Source organism: Rhinolophus sinicus, linkage group LG04 (genome assembly GCF_036562045.2).
Source record: "Rhinolophus sinicus isolate RSC01 linkage group LG04, ASM3656204v1, whole genome shotgun sequence".
In the NCBI taxonomy this organism is placed as follows: Eukaryota; Metazoa; Chordata; class Mammalia; order Chiroptera; family Rhinolophidae; genus Rhinolophus; species Rhinolophus sinicus.
In genome coordinates this window covers 153,918,670-153,939,290 of record NC_133754.1, presented here as the reverse complement: position 1 = coordinate 153,939,290, position 20,621 = coordinate 153,918,670, and the positions used below count along the sequence as shown (strand labels likewise).

At 40.3% G+C, this 20,621-nt stretch overlaps 1 long non-coding RNA gene across 1 annotated transcript in view; it reads left to right on the top strand.

Annotated features, from left to right (window-relative positions):
- LOC141571138 (uncharacterized) overlaps nt 1-20,621 on the top strand; it is a 104,500-nt gene that overhangs the window by 17,377 nt on the left and 66,502 nt on the right. The window contains exon 2 of the long non-coding RNA XR_012495818.1: nt 15,165-15,236. This is a non-coding gene — a long non-coding RNA (uncharacterized LOC141571138). The remainder of the gene's footprint in view (nt 1-15,164; nt 15,237-20,621) is intronic.

The following is a 20,621-nucleotide window of genomic DNA, read 5'->3' as shown; positions in this document are numbered from 1 at the left end:
AAAACAAGTAATTGGTCAAGAAAACCAAATCATTAGAGAAATGTAATTAAAGAAAGAAGGCAATAAGATTTTGGTTTACATTTTTAGTATTTCTTAAGTAGCAGCAGCACTTCCATTAATATTCCCTGGTTAAGTAAACTTCATTCATATAAATGCAATTTAGATACTTATCAGCTATTTCAGATAACCAACAAGTAACTTTTTAATACAATACATTCCTTATAATATTTTTCTTTTATCTTCATCTACAGTGCATGGTCAGCTCAAAATAATTAAAACTTATTTGGGAATCCCATATTTTTATTTACTTATTCTGACAACCGTAGCAAGGAGGTCAAACAAAGGACACTTAGGGCTCTCCTAAGCTATCTAATTTACTTAAGAACCAATCTTTGACATAAGTAGACCATGGCATAAGCAGACTATGACATATGGGGAAAAACTAGCCATGGTAAATATAGGGTCTTCAAATAAACCCTAGAACCCTAGATGTTGTCTAGTCCAACAGCAGAAGAAATCCAATTGCAAAAGGTGACCTTTCAACCCTGCCTCAATAGCTTAATGCTGGAAAGATGCAAATAGACGGTCAGTGCACTTGTATAAATGTCTCAATACTTTGTGTACTTTTTAAAAGTTTCAGTTTATATAAAAGTCACTTGTAGCGCTTGTCTACTACTATAGACAAAGCAAATTCTGATATTCAGCTGGAAATTCAGCTGGAATGGGGCTGAAGAGTGTAGGGGCAAGAGTACTCCTCAGGAAAGAGCCAGCAGGGGGAAGGTGAGGGGATTAGAAAGCACAGTCGGTAACCACAGGATTGCCACGGGATACGAAAGTAAATTTGGGGAATGTAATCAATAGCATTGTAAAGATTTTGTAGGGTGTCCAATGGACACTTGTCTCATTAGGGAGACCACCTCAGGGAGGATGTAGATGCCTGATCACTGCACTGTACACCTGAAGCTGAAGCTGAACAATAATGAATGTCAACTACAATTATATATATATGTATATGTATATGTGTATATATATATATATATATATATATATATATATATATATATATGATTACAAGAAGAGGAGTACAGCATTAGGAATAGAGACAATGGAAATGTAATGGCTGTGTGTGATGTCAGAGGGATAGTGGATAGGGGGAGGGGAGTTGTCATTGTGTGAGGGATATAAATGATAAATGTCTAACTATTACATTGTTTTGTGCCCCTGAAACTAATAAAAAACGTTAAAATAAATAAATAAATAAAATGAAAAAATAAAAATAAATAAATAAAATAAATAAAAAGAAAGAAAGAGCCAGTAGAACCCAACCTCTTTGATGCAAAACAGCATTTTTTCAGATGGCCTCTGAGATGTGTATCATGGTAACTACTCAAGAGTTACCTGATCTACTTTTCAGGGCTTTGCTTTTCAGGTGTTTTACTTTTATAATTTGCAAAAGAAACTCATGAGGATGTGGAGAAACTGGAGTCCTCCTACCTCACTGGTAGGGCAGCCACTTTGGAAAACTGGCAGTTCCTCAGAAAGTTAAACACAGAGTTCCCATATGACCCAGCAATTCCACTCCTAGGTATGTACTCAAGAGAACTGAAAATGTATGTCCCCAAAACTCTTATATGTGAATGAATGATCATAACAACATTATTCATAATAACCAAAAAATAAAAACAACCCATGTATCTGTCAACAGGTGAATGGATAAATAAAATGTGGTACAGCAGGATATTATTAAGCCAGAAGGGAATGAAATACTGATAAAACATATATGAAATTTGAAAACAGTTTGCTATGTGATAGAAGCCAGACACAAAAGTCTACATACTGTATGATTCCATTTAAATGAAATGTCTGGATGAAGCATAAATATATAGAGACCGAAGTAGACAGTGGTTGCCAGGGGGTTGGGGTGGGGCAGAGGAAGTGACTGCTAATGCATATTGGGTTCTTTGTGGGGTGATGAAGATATTCTGGAATTGAATAGTAGTAATGATTGCACATCTTTGTAAATATACTAACACCACTGAATTGCATGCTTTAAAATAAACTTTATGGCATGTGAATCACCTCCCAATTTTAAAAAAGACTCACTAAAACTGGGGGAGAGGCTGGAAAGAAATCTCCTCCAAAGTGAAAGACAGGAATTTATACCTAAGGGACAGAATCTCGATTTGTGTTTGGGGATTCACATATTTACTTTGGGCCTTGGCTAGATGTGTTTCATTTTGAGCACTTTATGATATCTATAAAATAATACTTTTTTAAAAAGGTGAAATTGTGAATCTCATACAAATATAAAATGAACACATAACAGGCTTTATTTAATTCATCAATTAATGAGGAAACTAGTAAGATGTGACAACAGATTCAAAGGAGAATTCAAAGAATGAGAACTACATAGGCAACAAGGGATAATGAAATAAACCTTCATATAAATATAAAATTGTTCTATCTGCAGGGCAATACTCAGTTTTGTTCCACAGGACAGAATTCATTCGCATTTCCATGGACAAGAGTCATTTGCACTATAGGCTTTCTCCAACTCCCAGAGTTGTAAACTAGTTCCAAGTCAATAAAAGGCAGAGAAAACCCCAGAAGAGTGTGCTAGAGATGAGATCTACTAATCAAAACTTTTTTCCCATTTCAAAGTCCACAGTTTTATGTCAATCATCAGCCAATTGATACTTATTTAGTAGCTACTGGGTGCCAGGCCAGCAGCTTACAACTTACATAGGGTCGGATGGGTGGGAGGCACAAAAAGCATTTGAATACGAAAGTGACTAGCCTCTTAATGAGAAACACTGACAGTGCAAGACAGAGTCCAAAGAAATGAGAAATTACTGAGGGCTGGGTTGATCTTAGCAGAAGTCGTACTTTAGCTGATGCTTTAATGCAATAAATATGTATTAATAATAATCAATCACTAAAGGCAATATACTGAGATAAGAGTTTGGGTTTGAAAGACAACCAACCTGGGTTGAATAACAACTTTACTATCTACACCTCAATTTTCTCCTTTTATAAATGGGGCTAATAAATGGAATCTATCTTATGGATTGCTTGTGAGGATCAAAAGAGATAGGAAATGTACAGTGCTGCAAACAGCACCTTGCACAAGTATACCCTCAATAAACAATACTTATGTCCATGAAACTGTTACTGATGGCTCTTCCTTGCCCTGTAAAAGCTCAAAGTCAGGAAGGAAGATAGCTGTGTACAGGGAAGGGGAACTGATTCCTTAAAATGCCTGTAAGTGAAGGCCTTATCAGATGCTTTCACACACATCATTTCCCCTAATTCTCATGACAAGCTTATGAGTTATATATCATCATCCCCTTCTTAAAGGTTAGGAAATGGAGGCCCACAGAGGTGATTAAGATCCTGGTCCACTTTGGGTTGGGAATTAGTGTTTGCCATATAAATGCCCTGTGTTCAGAGCAAGGATGTATGTGTTCTGTGCTGAGAGAGCACAGAGGAGGAATCTTTTCCTATCAGGAGAAATATTTTGGCAGCGGGAGAGCCTTCTAGGTAGGGAAATGGCTTGAGCAGAGGCCCAAAGGCAAACGGGAATCAAGAAATGGGAGGTGAGTGCTACAGACGAGAAAACCAATTAACACATGTAACAATGACAATACATGAGGAAAGACTAATAGCATGTTTGGATGCAAACACACAGAATGGCAGAAGCCTGAGAGTACTACAGCTTTAATTCCTTCAAGCCTTGCCGTTCCTTTAGATCAGTGTTGTCAAGTATTTCATTGTGGCAGCAGGATCCTTTTGTTCAAACATGACGTAAAATAGTTCAGTTAAAAAAATGAACCTCTGTTTGAGGCTGAGGCTGAGTGGGGGGCTAGAGTCTTGCCCACCCATCCTTCTCTGCCTCCAAAAGACAGAACTTGAGGGAAATCTTCGGAACCTCAGGATTTCCTAGAGCTCCCTGGTCCATGGAACATTGTGTAAAAAGTAACGGAGTTGGATAAATATGAGTTGATCAAAGCAACCTGGAATTCTGTGCCCAGCGGGCAGCTATCTGTGGCCAGAAATAGGTGGTATCTATGGTGGTGAGGACAGTGAGAGTGAGGTAACTCACAAGAATCAAAAGTCTGGGTCAGATCCACAAAATTTAGGTAGTGGACTGGAACTCAATTGTGTAGCATGCAGGCCAGGGGGTGGAAATCCCCGAGAGGGAGGCATCACTCCCAGCATCTTTGAGATACAACCACTGTTTGTGTACTTCTGGTGATTGGTGTTTATACCCAGGAGAGCTTGACCACCTATCTGGTTTAGTCATTTTCTCTGAGCATCTCTATCTGGACATGTACTCTACTGTCTGTCAAAGACAGAGCCACATCTTGGGATTGGCCAGGGGATGTAGTGGGAGGGTTATTGATCCTAGGAGTCTCATTATGTCCAACTAGGAAGGTGAGTGAAGCTTGAGGGTTTGGGCCAAGGCTTCATCATCATCTGGGCATTTTTTTCTGAGGCACTTGGTCTCTGAGCTCTAAGACCTTGATGAGGACACTATTGGCTAAAAGTTACTAGGTGTCTGAAAGATTCAGTAGAAACTTACCAATACACTTGATGGGTCTTGTCTTTGGATCCAAGCCCTGATGATGTCAAGGTCACACTGCTCCTCTCCTGGTTTTCAATTTCAAATTCCCCTTAATGAAGAACCTTTAAAAGTTTTACTGAAGAATCAGTAAATAATGATCTATCCAGGCTGCTGATGAGAGAAATGGCCTTTCAGTTATGAAAGGAAAATATATGTTTGATTTTTCCATGGCAAAGAAGAGCCTAGGTTATGGAATTTTCTTCGTAAATTGCGAATGTCTCTGTGTACAGTAGTTTGTAGAATTTTCACTAAGGGTCATTAGAATCTGGTAAGTTTCTTTGTTGCTTATGAACAGATCATGCATGCTGAGAGTAGTAACAATCTAATTATCCAAACTGCCAGTATCTAAGATACTGTCTGCCAAGATTAATGTGTTTGTGTTATGAGTTTCCCTCTGAGTGAGAGACAGTGGTCCTAAATAAATTGCACTGAATTGTTGTAACGAACAATGAAAATAAATCAACTTCTCATGTCAATTCTAGACTTTGGTGATTTCCACTGTGGATAAAACAAGGCCAGTCTTATGTGTTAGAATTAAAGCAAAGCAATTTTGTGGACAATAAAGAACCACAACAAGCCTTCTTGGTGAATGTACTTGTTGCTCTTCTTGAAGCTCTGTCACCTACAATTGTCCTTTTTAAAAAATATTCCTTTCTGCAGATGTTCATTTCACCCTGTAGCTTTCTATCCTGCCCAGATGCATTTGCGTAGTCCTGGAGGTGTCTCACCTGTGGCAAAGACACCCCAAGACTGGGGTAGGTGCTAACATAGTAATTAAAAAATGGCTCTGGAGCCACAGTGCTCAGGTTCAAATCCCAGCTTCTTATTTACTATGCATCCTTGCACAGTACTTAACCATTCTGTGCTTCTCTTTCACCATCTGTAAATGGGGATGATATTGCAAAGATATTTTATGGGTCTTCTTATTTATGAGGATAAAATGAGTTCTACATGTAGAATGTGTGGAACAGTGCCTGGCACAGAGTAGGTTCTTAATAATGTGAGTTATTATCTTTGCTATAACTGCATATTATGATGGAAATTGTCCCGGATATGGAGTCAGAATAGCTGGGTCCAAATCCAAGTTGACTACCATATTCCAGATCTATGAATTTGGGAAATGTTATTTCAACTCTGAAGTCTGTTTCCCATCTATAAAAGGTGGTAACATCTATCTTATGGAGTCTCTGAGAGGATTAAGTAGGAATGCATGTGGAAGCAGCGATAAATTACATAGCGGTCAAGGGCATACATTATGGAGCCACAGTGATCTGGGCACAAACCTCAGTGAGCTATGTGGCTCCAGGTAAGGTATTTTTCCTTTCTAGACCTTAGATTTATTATCTGTAAAATGGGAACAGCAGTGCTATTTATTGTTGTGGAGATTAAATGGCTTAGCACAGTTTCTGGCCTGTGTTCCATTGAGCAATCAATAAACAGTGGTGAGTGGTATTGTCACTAAAGGACTCAACCAGCATTTGGCCTGTAGCTGACACTCAGAGCACTCACATTCCACCTGTTCCCTCTCCCCCTCCACCCACCCCTCGGGACCGGCCAGCAGCCTTCTCCCCTGTACCTAGTTAGGACCTGCTGTTTAGGGTAGTCACAGATTTCAGATCCCCTCTCCCAATAGAAACTATACCCCCTCCTTCCCTGGGAGTGAACCTATCAAGAGATGTGAACAAACAGAATCCCGACCCTGGGCCTCCTGGGAGTGCAGGGCCATAGCAGGAGAGAAAGAAAGGTGTTCCATCCTGGGTCTGATCTAAGTCTTTGTTTCTTTCTGTGGCTGTTGTTTCTCTTCTTGGCAACAGGGCAGACACTCTGCTGAATGGCTCTCAGCAAAAGTATTTCTCAGTGGCTTTGGTGAGATAAAGCTTACCAAAGACTAAAGAGATTATTTCAGAGAATTCAGCTCCTGAAATAATTGCTGTTTCTTCTCCTACTTATTAACTCAGGGAACACTGTTTGTATTGCTCTGTACTTTCCAAAGGGTTTGTATGACAATGAAGTCCTACAGAATAGAGGTATTGATTAGCACCATTCAGCAGATCAAAGGCGTACGGGCAGCAGCCCTCACATTTATCGAGGGTCTAGGATGTGTCAGACATGCATGAAATAGATCACCTATCCCGGTTATGTGGATGCGGGAGATAAAGCTCAGAGAGATGGACGGGCTTTCTCACTATATTGCAGATGGGAAGATCTAGAGATGAAATTTAACCAAGGGTTTGTTTGATTCCTAAACCTTGAAGCTTAAACACAAGTCACAGAAAGAATCAAGGACTTGCCACAGATGTATTATTACTAAAATGTGGCAGAGAGATTATTGGAATGCATGGTATATTTTGGCTTTCTTGATTTAAAAAAATAAATAAACAGTGAAATGTCCAGAATAAGTCAAGAATCAGCCTTAAGGAACTCATAGTCCATGAAATTCATTTGTATAACGGGCACATATCCATGTGACTCTAGCATGCAAGAATTCTGAAATAAACTTTTAGTAAAATCTAAACCTGCATTGTACAATATGGTAACCACTAACCATATGTGAATATTTATATTTAAGTTTAAATCAACTAACATTAAATACAATTAATGCAATTAAAGCTATGTTGTCTGGATTTCCTGCCAATACTGCCCTAGTCAAGAGCTGGGGAAAGTTGTGTTTTGAAGGAATCTAGCAAGGAAGAAACTGCACTGGTCCAGCAGTGAAGAACAAAGCAAGCTGCCTTGAAACCAGGAAGTGGGCAAGCTGCCCTAGAATCCTCTTCTAACATCTTTTCTAAAAAATACAGAAGGGATACAAGGAAACATTTGGAATATGGAAATATTTTATGTGTTGATTGTGGCCGTGGTTTATTGGTTCTATGCATCTGTCAAAGCTCATTAGACTTATAATTTAAATAGATATAATTTCTTATATGTAAATCATACCTCAGTGAAATTGATTTAAAAATATATATGATAAGCACTAAATGCACACACACACACACACACACACACACACACACACACACACTCCCCTACCTCAAGATGGCTAAAATGAAAAAGACAAAAATCATCAAATTTTGATGAAAATGTGAAGTAATTGGAGCTATCCTAGTACTGTTGGTGGACAGATAAAATGTATGACAATAGAAAACTCTTTTGCAGGAACTATTAAAACTTAACATATGCATACTTTGAACCAAAAGTTACACTCCTAATAAATAACTAACAGAAATGCAAACGTATGTTCACCAAAGATGTCCCGTATTAGGTTGGTGCAAAAGTAATTGCAGTTTCTGCAATTATGTTTCACCTTTAAAGCGCACTTACTTTTGCACCAGTCTAATAGAATGGTCATAGTAGCACTGAAATATTCATAGCCTCAAACTGGAAAATATCCAATTGGCTACAAGAGAAGACAGAGCAGGTTAATCAATTACTGTATATTAATTAGTATAATGGAATATTATGTAACAATGGAAATGTACAAAATATAACCACACACGTCAATGTGGATGAATCTCACCAATACCATGTTGAATGTAAGAAGACAAACACAAAAGAGTAAATAGGATATGATTCCATTTATAAAGACATTTCAAATAGACAAAAAATTATAGTTAGAAGTCAGGGTAGTGGTTACTTTTGTGGGGGGTAGTGACAGGAGGGGAGATCGTGAAGGTATTCTGGGGCATCGGAACTGCTTTCTTTCTTGATGCGGGTGATGGTTATGTGCATGCATTCTGTTTGTGAAAATCCATTGCCCTGTGCCCTCATGAATTATGCCCTTTTCTATATGTATGCTATACTTCATTAACAAGTTTACTTGCAAAAAATATCGGCACTGCTTAATTTACTTAGAACTCACAACCAACTGGGTTTGAATCTGTTTTAGGGGAACTTGTGCTTCTTCAGAGAAAATAAGCTGTTACCATTTTAGTGTGTTGTGAATCTGTTCCCCTTGGGTAGACCCCAGGTATCATTTGCAAGAGCACATGGAGTTATTACAGGCAAGACAATCTAAGGTGCTCTTCAGGTCCCTGTTGCCAGGTGGAGGACGAACCACCTCCTGCAGACCAGGTGTTCCTGATCTAAGGCTGAGAAGTCCTGAAATGGGAGTAGGTGAATTTCCTTCAACGGGTAGAAGTTTAAAACGAAAGACGTTTAGATTTTTTCTTCATTTTGTTCTGTTAGGTGGCTGTCTTTCTAGTTTGTGCATCTAGGCGAGAAGAGACTGAAGAGGCCAATGACATTGACGTAAGCCTGGGTGGTGGATGAGGGAAAGGCATCCTAGTGGAACAGAGGGAGTGCGGGCTTTGCACACACACGGGACTGGACTGAAACTCTGAGTCGTCACTTGGTACATCTATGTGAACTTGGAGAATGTTATGAAACCCCAGATTTATCATGGAAAACAGAAGAGAGACAGTCCACATTTGGGGCAACTATAAGCATAAAGGTTAGTTTTACACACTGTTTTTGACCATAATCTTCATTAAGATAAATGTTTTACATTTTATATCAGGACCCAGTACAAGTTTACACACACACACACACACACACACACACACACACACACACCTTACAAAGTAGTACTCTTATGATTTGTGATGGCCTGATATTTTCAATTCTATTTTACTTGTTTTTTAAAATAAAAAGCACCAGTTGTAACCATCAAAATCTATTCCATCACCTACTAGTAAGCCACTGCCCACAGTCTGAAAAACACGAGTGCAAGGCACATAGCCGTCTGGCATAAATGAGACACCATAAAGGTTGGAGCAAGTAACTTCTTTAAAATTCCATAAGACTAAAAATCTGCTGTTCAGTAGCAAAACAGGACCTTCTAAAGCAAAAAGTTGTGGTACTTGGTGGAACTCCTGACTTTAGTAGTGGTTCTCAGGCTTGGCTGCGTAGCAGAATCACGTCTTATGCTCAGAAAACTCTCCATGCCCAAGCCACACTCCAGGCCAATTAAATCAGAATTCCTGAAGGTCATACCCAGGCTCCAGTGACACCTGAAGTTCACCAGGTGACTCCAGTGTGCAGTCAAGACTGGGAACCACAGGTCTAATGGGCCACATGGACAGTCTGTCTCTGCTCCAACTCATTCTTCTTCCTCAGGGGTCAGAGACAACTGGACACTCAACCCTCCATTTTGTCCAGCCCCCAAATGCCCATCAGGTTCACTAGTGATGCCTCATTGATAAGACTTTGATACTCACTTTTGGGAGAAGGGTGAGAACTCACTTTCTATAGTTCAGAATCAATGACTACATTTGCAGTTATCTGTGAATTCACCTGAAATGACCTGACTGGGCAGCCTGCTGACCTCTTTCAGGCTCTTGTTGGGACTAGCAGGCTAAGGCTGGTAAAGCACATTGAGGACCCTGGACCACTACTGAGCAGAAAAAAACAAAATGGTGTCTCCCGTTGGGGTGTGCCCAGATTGCACACTCTGCTGCTGTCACTTCAGCTTGCGTTGTGTCCCATCATGCGATACACGGAGATTTAGCTAAATGAGAGACCAGAACTTCACATTTTTTACCTGTATTCTGAAATGTACTTGTGACCTAAACATCTCATGGCTCACAAGACACGTTTCCAATCACTTTGAAACATAATTGTAAAGATACTCTAAATTCCCAGTCTAATGGCAGCACTTGGCCTTACCAGAAATCTCTTCCTCTTACAGAAAGTGTGGCTGAAAAATGACACAACAGAAATGTTCAGCAAGTTTTTTTTTTTTTTTTTTTTTTCCCCACAAATGAGCATTTAAAAACAAAGTTTTCTTTGCTTGTGTTATTTCTTATATAAAAACATTGTTCCATTTAGCATGTTTAGCAGTGCTGAATCACAGGGGAGGAGGGAAAGAGGATGGGCAGAGCACAGAGAGGACATCCATCTTCTGCATGTCATCCTGATCAATCATTTCAATTATGACATGATACCAGGCACCGAGTTATTGCATTATGGGGCTATCGATCTCAGATCTTTGAGACCCCATTGACTCTTCCAGAGTATGTGCTCGGATTAATAATGGATGGTTAGCCACATAGTTAAGTAGAATGATTGGCATCTTTTATTGGTTGTCTTTAAGACGAAGAAACGGGCTGACCAGAGAGCAGAGGTTTGTTGCTGGGCTGCCTAACAAATGCCTGGCTGTATGTAAAATGAAAAAGCCCTGTTTCCAAAGGTCCAGCTCATGGTACTCTCTGGAAATTTGCTCCATTGTATGTGGATGCTCAAATTCTCTTGGAGACTATGGCCCCTGAGTCTTTCTTTCTTTTTCACCTTTTTGGTAATTGCCAAAAGTTGATGCTGACACACGTATCCCCCTAAGCAGACAACATAACTAGAAATTAACCATTGGGTTGGTGCAGAGAGTAATCCATGGGCCAGGTAAAATTTGGGAAGGATGGGCTGAAGTATGATTTCTAAACATGCCAAAACCTAAAAATTAAAATTAGAAAACCTGACCTACAGTAAGCATTATATGTGTGTGTAAGTGTGTATGTTGAGATCTGCGCTGAGTATGGGATAGGGACTGTGGCTGAAGGATGTGGGTTTCTCTGTGACAGCTGGAGAGTGGGGTGGGTGTGGGGAGTGAACGTTTTTACCACTGTCCCATCCTGTGCCAGACACTGACAGGTATTTTACAAATTGACTTACTACAGCTCATACCAACCTTTCTTGGTGATGTCTGAGCTAGGTTTCTTCTGCTCCGCCTCCCATCTCCCATCCCAGGCCCGCTCTCACCTTGTTCTGTGCCACCTAGGAGGTTGGTCTGTATGAACTGCATTGACAGACTCCTTGTTCTAGGGTTTCCACTTGGGTTTGGCCAACAGTTTAGCATTGATAGGAAAAGGAGTAGGAGAAAAGCAGTTAATTTACTTTTCTGGTCTGTTCCTATGAAGTTGCCAAGAGTTGACTGTATCTCTCTATCAAAGGGCACAAGACTTGTCAGATGACCCTCTCTGCAAAGTTACCCTCTCTGAGTTCTAAAAATGGTTCCTTCTCCCAGCCATTCAGGCCTAAAACTGCTAATGTAGTCCCACTGCCAGTGTAGTCCTTGTACCGGTCCTTGCTCGTTTTGCCAAACCCTTCTCACACCCTGTAAATAATCCCTTTATTGAAATCACCCCCAACACCCAGCTTAAGTGCGCCAACTAATTCCCACCTGAGTCCTGACCAAAACAGTACCCCCAGCCCTGTTTGTAGAGATGAGGGTCTGGAAATTCAGATTGCATAAGTAACTTGGCTGAGGTCATATAGAGTAATTGGAAAAATTGTGTCCCATCTTTTATGAACACAAGGCCAGTATCCTCAGATATCATAGTAATTGAGATCCACAGCTGTGGCTTGATTTTTCTCAAAGCGGAATAGATGACAACTCAGGTGAGCATATGAAATCAGTGAGGGGGATGGGCATGCTGGCCAGGTCTTCTGATGCCTCCTATGGGTCAGTCACCCACTCTACTGCAAAGGGATCTTCAACAAGGGGATGAAGGCATCAACATATCTTAGAATGATAGGGTTATCAAGATACCAAGATCATCTAGAGGCCAAACTAGAGTTTCTCAGAGACAGAAAACTACCACTGTTTGACATTTGCCTTTGTATTGTCAGCTACCTGGCAACTCACCAAGGGATTCTTACTTTCCCCTAACACTTTCTTAAAACTTTTGCAGTCCAGTGGGAATTAAAGATGAACAGTATTGCTGTATAGCAAAACTGTCATGCTGGGAGAACTACTCAGCCCATTAAAACATAATAATACAACTAATATTTATCGAGTGGTTATCATGTGCTAGACACTGTGATCACAACTGTGTGTACATTCAAGTATTTAATTCTTCCAAAGCCCATAAGGTAGGTCCTGGTAACATTCACGTTTTACAAATGAGAAGACTGGGTTGTAGAGAGACTCAGAAACTTGCCTAAACTCTTAGAGCTAGTCAATGGTAGAACTTGGACTTAAATCCGGGTCTGTTTGATATCAATATCTTTGCTTTGAACCATTATACAACATAGGTACCTAGGTAGCTATATAAGTATTCTTCTTTTCTTTGCTATTTCTCCTCTAATATAGACAATACAGTTGCATTATCTACTGAATATGCTCCACTTTCCATCTCCTTCATAATACACATTTTCCTAAGCATTCAAAAGATATCCTTTCAAAGATGGGAGACCTCTTTTCTCATTGTGTAAACAAGACACTGTCTTTGATCTTCCATAGCTTTGAAATTATTGAATCTAGATATTTCCAACTTCTCATTTCATTCTTTAAATGGAGAGAGCACGTTTGTACTAAATGTTAAAAGTAATGGACCAATATTTAAGATGCACTAAGAGCTCTCCCATTCAATACTTTCCCAGAACATAGAAGTATTTCCAATCACTCTGCTTTTCTTCAAACCTCGAATCAACAAATGAGTAACAGATGTCAACTTCCATGGAAGGCTACTTACTGAAGCCTGCCTGGCTGGCTGTTCTTGCTTATTGGAAACCTTTTAGCATGGGTTCTTTGTGTTTCTGCTACCATGATAATATTTGGCCCCTTCCCATGTTTTCTTTTTCCAAATCGGAGGCACACTTCACACAGTGGACTAATCAGTACAACAAGTATTATTTGCCGTGTATGATGGTAGTCTTAAGTGGATTTTGTTAACTGTCCTCTGTCAGGGTGTGTTGTCCATATGATTGCTTCAGTTTGTCAAGTTATGGCATTTAGCACAATTGATATTTCCACTATTTATGCTTCAGATTTCAGCTCAAGGATCACTTACTACCAACTGCTTTCCTGACTCTACAAGGTTGCTAAGGTCCTTGCATTATCTCTTTCATTGCATTTTTCACAATTGGTGTAGTTTTATTATTATTTTCAAATTGACTTATATTTTAGAGAAGTTTTATAGAAAAAATTGAACAGAAGGTATAGAGAGTTCCTATATATCCTTTGCCCCTCCACACACAATCTTCCCCACTATCACACCCTGTACCACAGGGGTGCATTTGTTACAATCAGTGAACCTACACTGGCACATTGTTATCACCCCACGTCAATAGTTTACCTTAGGGTTTGCTCTTGGTGTTGTACGTTCTATGGGTGTGGACAAATGTATAATGGCCTGTGTCCACCATTATTGTATCATACAGAGTAGTTTCACGGCCCTAAAAATCCTCTGTGCTCTGCTTATTCATTCCTCCCTCCCTACCAACCCCTAGTAATCAGTGATCTTTTTACTGTCTCCAGGTTTTGCCTTTTCCAGAACGTCATATAGTTGGAATCATACACTATGTAGCCTTTTCAGATTGGCTTTGTTCACTTACTGATATATATGTAAGGTTTTTCCATGAAAAGATAATCTGACAGCTTGAGAGCCCATTTTATTTTAGCACTAAATAATATTCCATTGTCTGGATGTACCACAGTTTATTTATCCATTGATCTAATGAAGGACATTTTGGTTGCTTTCAAGTTTTGGCAACTATGAGGAAAGCTGCTATAAACACCTGTGTGCAGGTTTTGTGTGGACATAAGTTTTGAATTTATTTGGGTAAATACAAAGGAGCACGTTTACTTGATCATATGGTAAGAATGAGGTTGTTTTTTTTTTGTCAGAAACTGCCAAACTCTTCCAATGTGACTATTTTGCATTCCCAACAGCAATGAGTTCCTGTTGCTCCACGTCCTTGTCAGCATTTTGTGTTGTCAGTGGATTGGATTTTGGCCATTTTTATAGGTGTGTAGTAGTACTTTGTTGCTTTAATTCGCATTTTTTCTAATGACATAGGGCATTGAGCCTCTTTTCATAGGCTTATTTGCCATCTGTTTATCTTCTTTGGTGAGATGTCTATTCAGGTCTTTTGCTCATTTTTTAGTCAGGTTGTTTGCTTTCCAGTGTAGTTGTTCAACGTCTGTGTTCCTGCAGGAATATAAAGTCTTTGAAGGCAGGGGCTGTGACTTTTTCTTTATTGTTGTATTCTCAGCACCTAGCTCACAGCATGTAGAGGAACAATAAATGTCGGTTTAATTAAAGATCGAGGGTGTACACAAACCTAAAAACTGCTCTAGTAATAAGCGAAGCAGTCAACCTGGCAGCACTGATATCCATAGGTGCCAATTTATTCACTCTGTGGCCATGAGTAATTTATTTTAACTCTCACTTTTCTCATCTCTTAAGTAAAGATAATCATAAAACCAAACTTTCTGTTGTGAGAATTAAATGAGATAACAAATGCAAAAACCTTTTATGAACTGTAATGCTAGATGTTTGTAAGATATTATTTGTGATTAAGTTCAGCAAATTGGACCTTAAGTAAACATTTCAGGCCTTAAAAAACAAACCTAGGTGCAGGATGAAATTGTCAAAGATCTATGTCAATATTTGCAGTCTCATTACAGAAGAGTTTAATTACAACTACTGTTAAATGAACGTGGTCTATATGCCAAGTGTCTTACCACACATGATTTTTAATCATTACAATCATTACAAATTCTCTTACCTTAGTCTGTAAGTATCTTTTTTTTTTTCTTTTGCAGATGAAAAATCTGAATCCCAAAGAATTTAAACTTGTGCAAGTTTACAGTGACTGAGCAGGAATTTGGATCCAGGTAGGTTTGACAGCAAACATTAAGTGCTTTCTACTTGCCCTGAATGATCTCTGACAACTAAACTATATCAGCCTAAATGCAAATCTTTTGTCTGCATATTATTAGAGTTTTCTAGGAGAATAACTCAGTCCATGCAAAAGAAAATTGAGAAACAAGAGAATTCCATTGGTTGCTTTGTGTGGTCTTTGTAAAAGTGTCTACCACGTGCTCCCTTCACTTGAGCTGTGTGTGTTGGGAGCCTGAGGCTCTAAGCCCTCAAGCAGAGATGGACAGCGAAGTCTCATGTAGGGGCCGTGGTTAGCCCTGCCTTCCTTGGCTGTGAAGACAGCCTCTTCATGTCAAATATGGACAGCTATGCTTTCCCCGATGGAATTACATGTTTCAGCCTGAGGCCCAGATACAAAGGCATGAATATATTTATTCCTTACCCACCAACCCAACATAAATCCAAAGATTATACTTGATTTGATGGAATGTTCTTTATGACATATGTTAGGTCTGCTCGTTCATGTGTTTCCAGTGACTAAAAGACTGGACTGTTGAATGTTGCTTGCACAGTGACCTTTTTTCCCTCATCTTGCTACATCCATAAAACTCTGGCACAGAAAGAGTAGGAGGCCACCCGGAGTACAGATCACCTCAGACAAGGGGTTTGGAGCTGTGTCTAGTCCTGTTTGTGCAGCCACAACACAACAGATGTAGATTTAAAGGCATCTGTTAGAATCAGTCCTGGGCAAATTTCAGGAGCTTGACAATTGCTAGGATTTCTATTTTAGTCTAGCGTCTGAAAATGTGTTTAGTGCTTATTCTGCTGCCGAGGTACAGGATTCTCCCAGAAATGCTAGCTCTTACTCTCTTTTTTCTTTTCTTTTAAACTCTCTCAGAGGCAGAAATATTACTCTTCTCTACACTGCTAGAGATTTCCCCTTAGAACACGTATCACTTCAACTATAGTAAAACTAGAAAATGGTTAAGTGCTCTGTCGTTGATGAAGGTCTACAAACAAAAATGAACTTTCTTCCCAACTCTACCTTGTCGCCTGTCCCTGGTCATTATCCCTGTCTGAAACATTTCATGAAGTCTGTTAGGACCTCAGATGTGAAAGGGTGTCCCCATCACCAACTCTGACTTCTGCCTTGCGTCAGTGCATTTTATTACCCTTATCTGCTTATTGGATTACCATTAGCTACTTATCTTGACAAATGCACAACCATAAATATAATTTACTGGATTTTGAAACTGTAAGCCATGGCTTGTTTATATCAATCTTTATTTCCAGGCAGAATTTAGTAGTACTTATGTTTTATTAAGGGATCGTCCCTCTGGCCCACTCTGAGCAAGGGTATATATTTCCCAGCTCCTTTCTCCTTTATTTCTCTGATAAAGAGGCCCAAATAAAAACTTTGGTTTATATACTTTTAAACTTTTTTCCTGAAACAGAAGGATATGGCGTTTGAGCAAAATATGGTACTTTCTTCACAGCGATTTGTATGTTAGTGGTGAGCCAAAGAAAAATTCAAAAATATCCCTGACACCTATGTCTCATATACGTGCCAGTGAAGTTTTAGACAGGAATTCATGGAGTAAAGAATCCTTTCATATTTTATCCTTAATGAATGCATGTCTTTCTTCATCCGAGCAGTGTATATCTTATGAGCCCTTGAAGGCACAGCACCTATAAGTTGGGTTTCAGCTGCCAGACATAGAATCATCGATTGGCAAACCACTATTCTGCCTCAGTGCCAGCTCTGCAAGTTCTTTGAAAGGCCTCTTTCACTTGTTCTAAAACCACTAATAACACCTTACCCTTTGCCTGTGAATGCTTCCCCCCTGGTTAACTGAAACACTTTCCTGGAATCTGATATAAAAACTCAGCGTCAGGATATGAACACCTGTGTTGAAAATTTGTACTTGGAGTTGAAGGTAAATCCAGAAACAGAATTCAGTGGCTCGGGCATGGAAGGACTTCAAGAGTCTGCAACTCTGCTAATGGGCTCAGCAATCACTGCTTATAGACCTCTCATCAAGCTGTTCCTAAGGAAGCAGAGAGGACCCACCCTTCGCCTGTGCACTACACAGATTCTCTCCTTACTTCAGCTCTCAGGCCCCAAAGGAATGCCAAGGCACAGGTCCAGGCTGCCTTCTGGCCTCTAATACTCCCTGTTATCACAACATTCTATTTTGAGTTGGGGTCAGTCACACAGGCAGAGGCAAGGAAAGAGCATTTGCAAGTGATTTTATTATTTTTACCAAGTGCACTTAAGAAAACAAAATATTCTATTCAAAAGAGCCCAGAATTCACCAACCAAAGGTCTCAAACTTCTGCGGTGGCACTTATATGACTCACAAGAAAACTCACGCCACCATCCCATCCTCCATGGGATACTTCTCCTGATATCGCAGGAGACTTCTGGGAGCTCTTTGTCTCTTCAGTCCACACTGAATGCAGTTTGGTAACACACCTTTAGGTTTTCTCTTGTTGGTTTTCTTCATACAACACTGGGAACCACTCCAAATCTTTCTCCCCTCAGAGTACTATTAAGACATTTATATATAGTGAAATTTATAGAATGTTTGAAATAACAGAAATGCCTGTATAGCTGGGCACAGGCAACAATTTCACCTTGGATATTAGACATCTGTCTCCAAAGAGTCCATCAACCGTTCCTTACACAGACAATTTATCAGTAGCCAGGACTCCTTGGGCACCAGCAGGATTTTTGGGGCCTCCTTCTCTCTTGATGCCTTCTCTTCCTCCCTGCTTCCAAAAAATAAGTGCCTTACATGTCAGTCCAGCTGTTGACTTCCTACCTCGCATTAATTTACAGGACAACCTCTGCATAGTCAAAACTCGAGGATGATCGTCTAGCTATTCACATTTTATCGGCATAAACTAAGGAACACATTAAACATTTAACAACCGATACAGCCTGGCCCTTGTTAATCAGAGGGCCAGCCATAAATCTTTACATGGCTAGACCATGTGTACCACTGAAATTCAACTGTAGGGCAAGAAGCATGAACAGAAACAATGAAATTATGGTTTCTTAGGCAGGAGTTCCTTCCTCATCAAACTCTGTAAGCACAAGAGTAGTAGTGTAGAGATATGCTCTCCCAGGGGCCAGAGCAAGTCATTTCTTTTCTTTTCTCCTTCTAATTACACAGATATTATGGATATTATTTATTAGCACGTGGAATATCTAGAAATGGGAAGTGAACATTCATTAGGTGCCAGCCATGGACTGGGTACCAGACATCCTGTTTAAACCTAATACACTGATGCTTAGAGAGAGGTAGCCTAACCCACCTTTAATGAGAGAAAGATGGGAGGCTGAGGCTTGAAGATGCTAAGTAACTCACTCAAGATCACACTCCTGGTAAATGGTGGAGATGGGATTCGATCCAAGTTCTGGCTAACTTTTTGGTCCATGACCTTCCCTTCATACACGAGAGTGAGTTCCCTAGAGTAGCTTCTTCTAGTCCCTCTCTCTTGCCTTTTTGACAGGTATCATAATCCAGGCACCTAGGAAGAACCTAGGAAGCAGACGTCTTCTAATAACTTCAGCTTCTGCCTTCTGTCTTCTAAACATACACTGGACTCCTTCGAGAAGAAGTTTTTACTCTCCCATCTAATAAAACACGTAAGTTCTCCAAAGCTTCACAGCTGTGTAACACCTCCTCCTCAAGCCCTGCTGTGGGGTATTCACTTTGTAGGAAGGCCTGGGCTGCATCACACATACTGATTGCATTTTATCTCTAACATCTATTGGCGCAATTCATTTTTATACCTCCATTGTTGTTAATGTTTCAGGTGAGAGGTTATAATAAATAAAATAAACTAGAATATAAACATGTTCTCATTTCCCCACTAACATAGAAGTTTGAGAATCTCTTTTCCCATGTTTTCCCATTTCCTACACTGACTCTCTGAAGGTCAGTGTCTTGTCCACTTATTTGGAATATTGGTGAGGTGACCAATGGCCATGGTGGGGAGGTGGAGATCAGAGATGGTTCTGAATGGTTCACGCTCTCCTTGTTCCTGAGCTCTTTTGATTACAACCACATCTGATGACTGATTCTGCTTCATGCCAAGAGAAAAACAAGAACTCTTGGTAATTTTTCTTGGTCTTGTAGAGTTACCAAGTTTCTCAAGAACATCTTCTCTGAGGGATGAAAGCAGAAAGTTTCACTGACAGATCAGATCAGAATTAGCCATTTAATAAAGAATCCTGGATTATGTCAATAGACATTGATAAATGAGCTTCAAAGGTTCAACAGCAATCCCCAGGACACTGCTGGGACAAAACCATGGTGGACAAGCCACCATCACCTCTCACATGGATTAGCATATTCAACTCCTAACTGGTTTCAACTGTTCCCTTCATGGATTGGGGGCCCCAAGGCTGCTATCAGGCTCAGTGATTTGCTAGAAGGACTCACAAGACTCAGAAAAGCTGTTATACACATGGTACAGTTTATTATAACAAAAGCATGCAGATGGAAATCAGCACAGGGAAAAGGCACATGCGTCAAGTCCAAGAGAAACCCGGCACCAGCTTCTAGCTGCGCTCTCCCAGTGGAGTTGCACGGAGCACACTCGATTCTCTCAGCAATGACATTTGACAATATGTGTGGAGAGTTTCAGCCATGAAAGCTTGGGCTTTAATTGGGGGTCAGTAATGTAGGCATGCTGTGTCTGTGGGACTGACTCCAGCTACTCAGACTCCAGCCTTCTTACCTACTGTGTTTCCCTGAAAATAAGACCGGGTCTTATATTAATTTTTGCTCCAAAAGAAGCATTAGGGCTTATGTTCAGGGGATGTCACCCTGAAAAATCATGCTAGGGCTTATTTTCCGGTTAGGTCTTATTTTCAGGGAAACATGGTAGTGAAACACTGGTAAAAAACCAGCCTGACCTCAGGGACAACACGTTCGTCACGCAGAGTATCCAAGGGCTCCGGGGCTGTCTCCCAGCAGCTCAAGAAGGGCCTCTCTGGAAGCCCAGAGTTTTGTTGTTGTTGCTGTTGTTGAATGTGCAGAGTTTGAGCAACTCAGGCCTGCTGAGTTAACCCTTCCCTGTCCACACCCTCACTTCCCTTAACTCTATTCTTTGCACAGCCAGAGACATTCTGTTTAAAACTAAAGTCAGATAACATCACTCTTCTGCTCAGAACCCTTCACTCTCTTCCCTTGGTAACACAACCGCCCTGACTCCACATGGTCTGGCTTCCTCTCATGCCGTGTTCACCTCATCTTCCCCTCCCTTGCTCACTGTACCCCAGCTGCACTGGCCTCTTCCCTGTTCCTCAAAACCACAATCATATTCTTACCTCAGGGCATTGGTTTCTTCTGCCCGGAATGTTCTTCCCTCAGATATACACACGG